Raw genomic sequence first — 9,731 nt, forward strand, 5'->3', positions numbered from 1 at the left:
GTCCTCACATGCCCTGAGAAGCAGGGAAGAACGGCTGCCGGCTGCCCGTTGCACATGTGACCTCGTTGTCCCGACTGCCCTGTGAGGGACCGGACTGTTCCGACAGTCATGAAGGTGTGGTCCACGCAGTGATCAGGCTGCAGGGAAATCAAACCCAAACCGCAGCAGTCCAGCTGGAATCCTTCTGCCATTACGCGGTGAAGCTACTGGGCAGCTGCCTCCTCGTGGGGGAAGCTGAAGCCTTGTTCAAGCCCCTGAAATAGTAGTGGATGCTTCTCCCTGTTTCCAAAGCCAATTATTTGACGTGATCTTGAACTCCCACTTACAGGAGGGTTGGGTTCCAACAGTTTATTTCAAAGTCCGTTGTTTTGAACTTGAAAGTAATTTTTTTCTACCAAAAGTAATAATAAAAGAAAAGGAACCAAAGGCTAACCCATAAAAATCTATTTATATTCAAACCTAGATGAAATAATGTACTTTTGCAATGAAAAGCAGCAGAAAAATCGAATGCTGTAGTTTAGGTATGCAGACTGTGTCTGTAAATCCATTAATTATAACTGAACAGAACCAGATTAATAAAAATAGTTTCTCTAGGTGGCATGGCTTTGACGATGGCACTTTTAATTAAAGAAGGATGAGAAGAAAGTCGGAAACTTGTGGAAATTATCGAAGAGGAAATTCTCAGGACATTTGGTGGCTTTAGAAGTTAAGAAATAATTTTGCTTTAAAACTTGACTTTTTACACCAATACTTACTAGCACCAATCCGCTGCCATAAGGTTCATTTTTAGTCACAAAGAAAGAATGCAGGGAAAAAAAAGAGGGAGGGTGACTTAGGTCAGTTTCCTGGAATTCAGACTCTGAGATGGAGTAGTTTATTAGAAGCCCACTTTGGATCAGTCTCTGTGGGGAGAGGAAGAAGAGGAGCTGCAGCCACAACAAAGGACTCAGCGGATGCCAGGGGCAGCCGTGGAGCAGGCACGGCCATCCAGGGTTGTCTAGTCTTGGACCAGGGGCCAAGATTGACATCTCCTCATGGCCAGTGCCTGGATATGGGCCACCCTGGGAGGGAGCGTGATCCTGAGCAAGGAACTCCCCAGCTGACAGCAATTCCTGGGGAACCAGTGTCTCCAGAACCGTGGGCCACCAACAGTCCTGGCTGTTGCGGGGGAGGGTTGGTCCTCTGTCCTGAAATCCACTATAGAGCCACATTGCTTTTCACTTGGGTAACTGAGCAAGAATGAAATAAAAGAGGAAAAAGTGTGTTCATGTAGATGTGTGTATATAGGGGAGAGAAAGATGGTCTTTCTTTCTTGGGAAAATTGACCACACTGAGCTGTGGATGACAGAGGACAGTCACGGAGCAGTTCCTGCAACATCCTTCTGAGGGGAAGGGACGGAGGTGTGAAGGAAGGCACTGCTCAGGCTGCAGCTGCTCCTGCCAGAGCAGCTTAGTTGCTGGACAGAGTGTGCTGGACTGGGGGAAAGAGGGGCCCCAGCCTGTGCTCTGGTGTTGAACATAAAGGACATTTTATTTTCTACCTTAGGGGCTCCTACACAGATAAATAAGCAAAGGCCACTGTGGTAGTTTCCACCTTTTTTTTTTTTAACAATAGCATAATACAGCCTAGGGTATTTTTTCTTAGTTTCTTTGTTTGTTTTTAGCTTTTTTAAAGCTTTTTTTCCATTTTGTGACGTTTTGCATCTTTCTACAAAATATTTCTGTATGGCAGGCAATTATTTTTGATACCAAAGTGGAGCTATTTATTAAGTTTTAAATTAACTGTGTTTTAAGGATTTTGTGATACCTTCTGAGGCATCCTGTGTATTGTTGCAAAACACATTGGGAATTTTTGGTTCATTTTTTACAAAGCTCTGACCATCAGGGATACAAAGAAGTAAATAAAATGGACCTTGCTTTCAAGGAGATTACGATGCAATTTTGAAAAGAGAATGCAAACCGTGCAGCTATTCCTAGTGCCGAGAAATATTTTATCTTCTAGAAGAACTTTGTCTTACATGTGGAGAACACTCAGGGAGATAGAAGAGAGTGCGTGGTGAACAGATTCATCTTTCCTTCTGTATCTGGAAAGGATAAACAGCCTGTGCCTTCCAGAGCGAGTTAGCATGCTGTTTTATACAAATCCTGGGAAATCTCGGGTTTTTAAGTATTGCTTTCTTGTTTATTTAGTCCTTGTGGTACTTTGGAATGTGCGTATCTCAGATACTTGAGAAGCATTCTGTAACCTATATTCCAGACCACTTCCCATACTCATTTTTTGGGCTAGTCAATCTGTAATTGACCAGTGTGCTTTTCTGGAATCCAGGTTTATCTTTGTTTAGGAAATTATTAATTGCTTGACATAGGTGACTCTACTTTGTATTTCTTTGTTCTATTTTGTAAATAAAGAATTGCCATTTGTACAGTTTGTATCTTTAACTTTGCCTTAATTTTTATTACTTGACAAAGAGCATATTTGCTGCCTAGGAAATGACCTCCTCTGCAAATCTGTGCCTGGTGGGATTGGGAAGAAAAAAGGTGAATGTGGCTGAGAAGGAGTTTGTTTTTCTTTATCTCTTGTTCTACTCTTCATGGGCTCCAGAGAACCATTACGAAGAGCCTGTATCAGCTACTTTCCAATTCACTGCAGTGATTATGCTGAACAGATGTTTATATTTTCATTCCTGGTGATATGGGCGGGGGTGCTTTTGATAAACATAAGATGTGGGAAAAGTTTATTTTTGGGTCCTCCATTCGTCTTGCAGAAACCTTTCTCTTACTTCTTGTCCATTCCCTGAACTCCAGGCTTGCTACCTCTTTAGTGCCATCGTGTTCTCCTTTGCCCGTCCCTCCAGACCACCCCAGAGCTAGCTGGTCAGCCTTCTCCCCTGGCTTTCCTGCACTTGCTCTGTTTGGGTTCCATTACCTCAGGCTGGCCTTGCAAGCAGACCATTGGATAAATCAGTTCATGCAATGCTGTGAATAGCTGATAAAAATCAACCCCTAAATATGCACCCCCCTAGCAAGAACCTATTTCCATTTTAATCTGACTGGTGTCTTTAATGCTTTAATTCCAGGTTTTCCAATCTGGCCTCTACTGAGGGAAAAATCCATACGATAAGCACACTTTCCTGGAGCTTCAAATTGATCTGAAAAATTTTTTGGGAAAAAAAAAATCCACATTATTTTCATATTAAAGCAAACAGGAGATATATATTATGGTAGAAATAAAAATTCCTCATATCTTAACAATAAAACATGAGACAACAAGAAAGTTTTACTTTTGGTAAATTACTTAGGTCTCTAGGTACCCGGGGATTGGATGAAAAACTTTGAGAAGCAGTGGCCTAAGTCCACCAGCTCTCAACCATCAGAATTCTAGGCATTTGAGGTTAGTGGGGACTTTTTTCCCTTTTCAGCACTTGTCTGTCACTTGCCCAGATACGGGATGTGTTTGATGGGTCAATCACATTTTTCAGGCCTGAATATGTTTTTGAATCTCTTTACAAAGTGCTTGGGTCTATTTGTGCTTTTGCCCAAGTCTTGGTTGATGAGTTAGAGATCTGTGTGATGACATTTAGCAAAAAGATGGTGTGGAGCTGCTTTCTAGTTTGCAATTTGGGGCTAAAAGAAGACCCTTTAGGTGCTTCTTTATAGGGGGTATTTTAAAATAGTTGAAATATTTACTTACAGTAGTCAAGTTAATGTCAAATAAGAGAATGAATCTTCAGGGAACTTTGAAGATAGGTTTGAACTTTTAAATATGCACATTTGTTTTATTACATAATAAATTGTATTCTTTAAAGGAGAACTGCATCAGGGAGCTGAAAAATTAATGGGATATTTTTTTAAGTTGGAGGATTCCCTGAAGAAGAATTATTGTAGGTTTGGACAATAGTGCAAATTATTCAGACTTTATTGCTTTAATACCCGTTGTGTCCAGCTGTAACTTCATGGCTCGAATGCTTTCTTCACAAAGGGGATCAAATTAATAGTGAAGTCAAAACATTACAAAGTCATTTCCTTTGGAAGAAAAATTTTTCATTTTTATATTATTTCAATAATTAACTTACTGTAAGTACTGATTGAAATATGTTTACCATCTTTTGCCAGAGGTGTTGGGGAAAAAAAGTATATTTTATCTTCTTATCACTCCCCCCCCAAAAAAGCATTTCCCTAAAGATAATGAGGGGCTGGGGGGGAAAAAGCTTACCCTCTGATATTCATGCTACTTCATGAAATTTACAAAGAGGAATTTATTATTCCAATTTAACTGATGTTCTGGGAGGAATAACCCCTAAAATCATTTGTCAATCACTTAAGCCTTAGTGCTAATTTATCAGCAGCTTTGCCATGTTCAGCTAAGAGCTATTGTTGAGAATATCTATTGTCAAGTTCAAGAACACTGTGATCATAATGTTAAAGGAAATGGAAAAAAAAAAGCTTATAGTTGTATCAATTTAACATAGCAAATTCACGTTTGTGTTTTCCTTCCTGCCTTTGTCCCCACATTTTCAAATTGATATAATCATAAAGTTGACTTAATTGTGTACCTAGCCAGGGTTGGGGGGTGGGGGCCACAAAGGTGACCGCCATAATTTTCTGCCAAAGCTGCTCTCCGGTTGCTCCCTGTGGCTCTGCTCCCCACTCTTCCTCACCTCCTCCTCCTCCTCCCCATCTACCTTGCATTTGGGGATGAAACTAAATTCAAGTCATAATTATTTTGAAATTAAGAGTATTTAGAATTGTTGGGGTTTTCACATTGGAATGGCAAATCAAACCACCAAATTTAACTGCTGGCTGTCATTTTCTTTCTGCTCCTCCCCAGGATGCTCCCACCCAACTCAACACCCAGAAGTGAATTACCTGCCATTTTCCAAGTGACTTGCAGGACTGAGGAACGCAGAGATGAATGACTCTTGGTCTCTACCTTCCAGTAACAGACTAACTGGTAAAGAGATAACTATGATGCTATTAATACATAATGAATGCTACATTAGAGGAGAGAAAAATCGAAAGGGTGAGAAGCTACCTTTGCAATAACAGTAAAGCATAATAAACACTGATAGCATAATCCAGTAGGAGCCTTAGCGTAGCTGTGTGGGGAGAGTTCTAGACAAGGCAAGAATTAAACTGGCTTTGCAAGGTTAGGATGGTGGGTGGAGAAGGGGAAAAGACATTTTAGTACACACAAAGACCTGAGGTGTGAAGGAGGGTTGAGAGAAGGGTGTTCCCTTCTCCTCTCCTCTCCTCAGAGAGGAGACTGAGTTGCATGTGGTCATGGGTCTGGTATTCTATGTTAGGTAGTTTAGATGTTGATCCAAAGGCAACAGGGTACCAAATGGAGATTTGGGGGATGCAGAAATGATATGATCAATTTTTTGCTTGTTTTGTTTTAAGGGGACTCAATAAAAAAAATTAGTAGATGATTAAAGAAATCCATTTGAGATATATGTTTCAAACAGCACAAGGTTTCTATGAAATATCAATTAGTTAACAATGCAGTGGTGGACACTATAATGGGAGAAGACTAATAGTGGTATTTATAATCTACTTAGAGAAAGAATACATTTGTTGTACATTTTAAAATGTGAAACTCTGAGAACTTGTGCACAAATATTAGAATCAGATGATTTTAATTACGTTGAAAAACCTAACTTCCGTACTTAAATCAGTGATGAATCCTTTTGTGAAGATTATCATCCCTTTGGATTGTGAATAATTGTGCTTTAAGATATTTTCTTGGTTCAGATTTTGTGTTTAAGATTTTTTATAGTGAGGCACATTGACATGTTTTGAAAACAGAGTATAACAGAAACAGTGACCATTTCTCCTTTTGAGAATGACATGAAAAAGAATTAATCTAGGTTTTAATTATACTGGAAAGACAATTCCTAAACACCGTTGTTTAGAAGTTTGACAAAAAACCTAATTAGTGTTTCCAGTCTAGCTTAGAAGGGTCAGAACTCTGAAGGTGCCATCCTAAGTTCTGAAAGATTTTCACACATAATTCGCCACCAACTCTCTCCGAAAACCCCTGTCTTTCTTTGGTAGTTCAACATACAGCACTGCAAAAGAAGTTAATTAATAGCTTTATAAATAAATTACTTTCAAAGGTACACAGGGAAAGTAAAGAACAGGAAAGGAAGGAAAAGCATTAAGTGAGAAGCAAAACTGACAAGGTTGAGAAAAGACTTCTCCATCTGGCTTAAGATTCAGGGCTCAAAATTCTCTTTCCAGCCATGGCTGAAGGAAATGACAAAGCCAGTCCTAACTAAGCACCTGGGGAGGACAGCTCTTCCTATTTTGTAGCTTTGCAGTCGGCCTCTGGTTTTCCTTGCTGCGGATGTTTAATCAAGAAGTACTGAAAATGCAGTTTCTCTTTTTATAATCTTGCAAACCTGAGAGCCAGCGGTAAGAAAGGTAGAGAGCAGTGAGATGAAAAATAGCTTGGGAAGAGCAGCCTACTTTATTTTCTCCTAGAGCTCAAAAATATTTTTGTTTTATTGAGGGGCCAAGGTTTGAATTGGCCCAATTAATATTCATGTGGTTTTACCACCCTTCCTAAGTATATTCAACCTCTTCGTTGGCCATTTTCCATCTCTTTTCCCTTGAACCAGACCTTGGATTCAGAACATTGGCTGCCCACCCTAGGGGCATGAAAGTAACTTGAATTAAGTTTAACCTTAAAACATACAGTAAACCTTTTAGATTTGGCCACATTTGCCTCTAGGGCACTGTTAATATGACTAAATATACGCCAAAAATATTCTGAAAAGCATATTTTCCCTACTCGTTTAATCCTCTCATATGGAATAGATAAGTGAATTTGTAGAGTAGCATCACCTGGATTTGTGCTTATTCTTACTGCAGTTTGAGTTGTAATCCCAGCTCTTGAAAATGGAAAACTTCTTCTAACTTCTTTGCAAATTATTTCCCACATCTATGAAAAATATCATGGCAAAATATGGGGGAATTAGCTGGCTTATGGATCCGATAAAGCTTTTTGTACTGAATCTAAGTGGAGATGCATGGAAGAGGGGTCAAATGAAGGCCAACAAAGCAGCTGAGAAAAACACAAAATATTTTTAGTACTCTTTTGCACAACTTAAATTTGCTACAACAGCTTTGTAAGACTACTGCAGGAAGGTATTCTGATAAGAGCTTTTTCTGCATCTGGGAATTTTGCCTTGAGATTCAGGTCTCAACTAGAAAAAAACCTCTACTCAATTTGGTGTCCGAGACTTTTCAGGTGTTTTCTCTTTTTGAGGCCAAAAGAATAGGATATTTCCATTCACTGGCTCCCAGAGAAGCTGACATTGCTATTTTGAAGGGGTGTATGTTATAGGACAATCACACCATGTGCTATCCCTTCCAATATATTTTAATTTATTCCAAAATAAACTTTAAAAACCAAATGATAGGGACAGTTTTAAGGAGTGGTGAGTTTGAAAGTGGAAAACCTTGGGGATGGGATTCGGTGTGGTGATAGATTTAAAAAATTTTTTTATTCATTTATTTATTATGTAGACAATTACTAAATATCTAATTTACACCAGGCACTGTGTTAGGTGCTGGGAATAAAACAGTGGCCAATATAGTCCCTGCCTTTTATAAGACTTAGTGTCTAAAAAGGATATCAGAGAATTAAATAAATAATAGCATACGGTACATAAATTTTGTGATAGCTAAAGTGTTTATCTAGATTATTATCCAAACTGGGGCTTGAGAGTGAAAGGAGAGTTCCTGAGTAAGTATGCTGGGCCAACAGGTTTAAACTGAGATCACCTGGGCAAACTGGGCGTGTCTGACCTTAGGGTTAGGGGATGTAGAGGGGGTTATGGGATTGTGTGTCAGGAGCCCTTGATCTGGTTTGTGAGTGGTGATGGTGGGGAAGAGGTTTCCAGGAGGAAATCATGTCAAGACTATCACCTACGTGGCTACCTCTTCAGGTGTGTTCTCCCCTGTGGCTCCCTGTGGCCAAATGCTCTGGAAATTAAATGCATCCTTGTTTTATCACCAGTTGAACTGAGGGAGTCCGCTTATTTTGATAGGGATTGTGGTGAATCTGTAAACCAGTTTGGGGAGTGTTGACTTCTTAACAATATTAAGTATTCCAGTCAGTGAACACAGAATATCTTTCTATTTATTTAAGTACTCTTTGCTTTCTTTCAATAATGTTTTGTAGTGTTCAGAGTACAAGGTTTGCACTTCTTTTGTTAAATGTACTTCTAGGTATTTTACTCGTTTAATGCTATTGCAAATGGAATTTTTTTAATTATATTTTTGGATTGTTTATTATAAGACTATAGAAATACAATTGATTTTGTATAATGATCTTGTTTTCTGCAAATTTCTGAACTCATTTATTAGTTCTAATTGTGTTTTTAGTGGATTTCTTAGGCTTTTTCTAAGTACATGATTTTCTTTTCTTTTTTTTTTTTTAACAGGGGATAGCATGAACACAGTCCCTCAGACCACAAATTATGAAATCAAGTTTCCTACATTTGAGGAAATCGCAGGGGTCAGCACACCGAAGTGCAATGGATAAGCCTGACCCTGGACCCCTTCATGATCATAGTCTTTCCCCTGCCAGGTAAGCATTATGTGATCTTTTATTTCATTTTCTTGCCCAGTTGCCTTGACTAGGACTTACAATGTGGTATTGAATAGAAATGGCAGCATTGGACATTTTTGTCTTGTTCCTGATCTCAGGGGGAAAACATTCATTCTCCTATCATTAAGTATAATGTTAGCAGTAGATTATATATAGATTTTCTTTATTAGGTTGAGGAAGTTTCCATCTATTCTTGGTTTGTTGAGTGTTTTTATTATCAAAAAATATTGGATTTTTCCTTTTTCTGTATCTGTTGAAATAATCATGTGGTTTTACTTGTTTATTCTATTAATATGGTATATTATATTAATTGATTTCTCAGATCTTAACTTTGCATTCCTAGGATAAATTTTTTTGGGCATGGTGTACAATCCTTTTATATGTTGCTGAGTTCAATTTACTAGCATTTTGTTGAGGCTTTTGTATCCATATTCACACGAGATAATGGTCTGTAGTTTTCTTTCCTATGATGTCTTCATTTGGTTTTAGTATCATGATAATACTGGCCTCATAGAATGAGCTGGGAAGTGTTCCCCTTTCTTCTACTTTTTGGAAGAGTTTGTAGTCCTAATAATACAATTTATTTGCTTGTTATATGTGTATTCAGATTTATATTTCTTCTTGGGTCAGTTGTGGTAGTTTGTGTCTTTGTAGAAAATTTTTCCATTTCATCTGAATTATTTAATTTGTGGACATGCAGTTGTTCACAATATTCTCCTATAGTCTTATTTATTTCTGTAAAGTCAATAGAAATATCCCCTATTTCATTCTTAATTTTAGTAATTTGAGTTTTTCTTTTTTTGTTTGTTCAGTTTAACTAAACATTTGTCAACTTTATTATTCTTTTCAAAGAATCAACTTTTGATTTTCTTGATGTTTTTCATTATTTTCTTATTCTCCATTTCTTCAGTTTCTACTCTAATCCTTATGTTTTCCTTCCTTCTGCTTGCTTGTGGCTTCGTTTACTCTTTTTTTTCTAGTTCCATAAGGAAGTAGGTTAGGTTATTGACTTGAGATATTTATTATTTTTAACATAGGCATTTACAGCTATAAAATTTTCTCTAAGCACTGCTTTGGCTGCATTCTGTAAGTTTTGTTATGTTGTGTTTTTATT

General features: G+C 38.1%; 1 non-coding gene across 1 annotated transcript; it reads right to left on the reverse strand.

Annotated features, from left to right (window-relative positions):
* Positions 1-8,447: 8,447 nt before the first annotated feature.
* Positions 8,448-8,604, reverse strand: LOC138388178 (U1 spliceosomal RNA). Its single transcript, XR_011234095.1, has one exon. It is a non-coding gene; the product is annotated as a U1 spliceosomal RNA (small nuclear RNA).
* Between the last annotated feature and the right edge of the window lie 1,127 nt (positions 8,605-9,731).

The sequence above is a fragment of the Eulemur rufifrons genome, chromosome 1 (genome assembly GCF_041146395.1).
Source record: "Eulemur rufifrons isolate Redbay chromosome 1, OSU_ERuf_1, whole genome shotgun sequence".
Classification (NCBI taxonomy): Eukaryota; Metazoa; Chordata; class Mammalia; order Primates; family Lemuridae; genus Eulemur; species Eulemur rufifrons.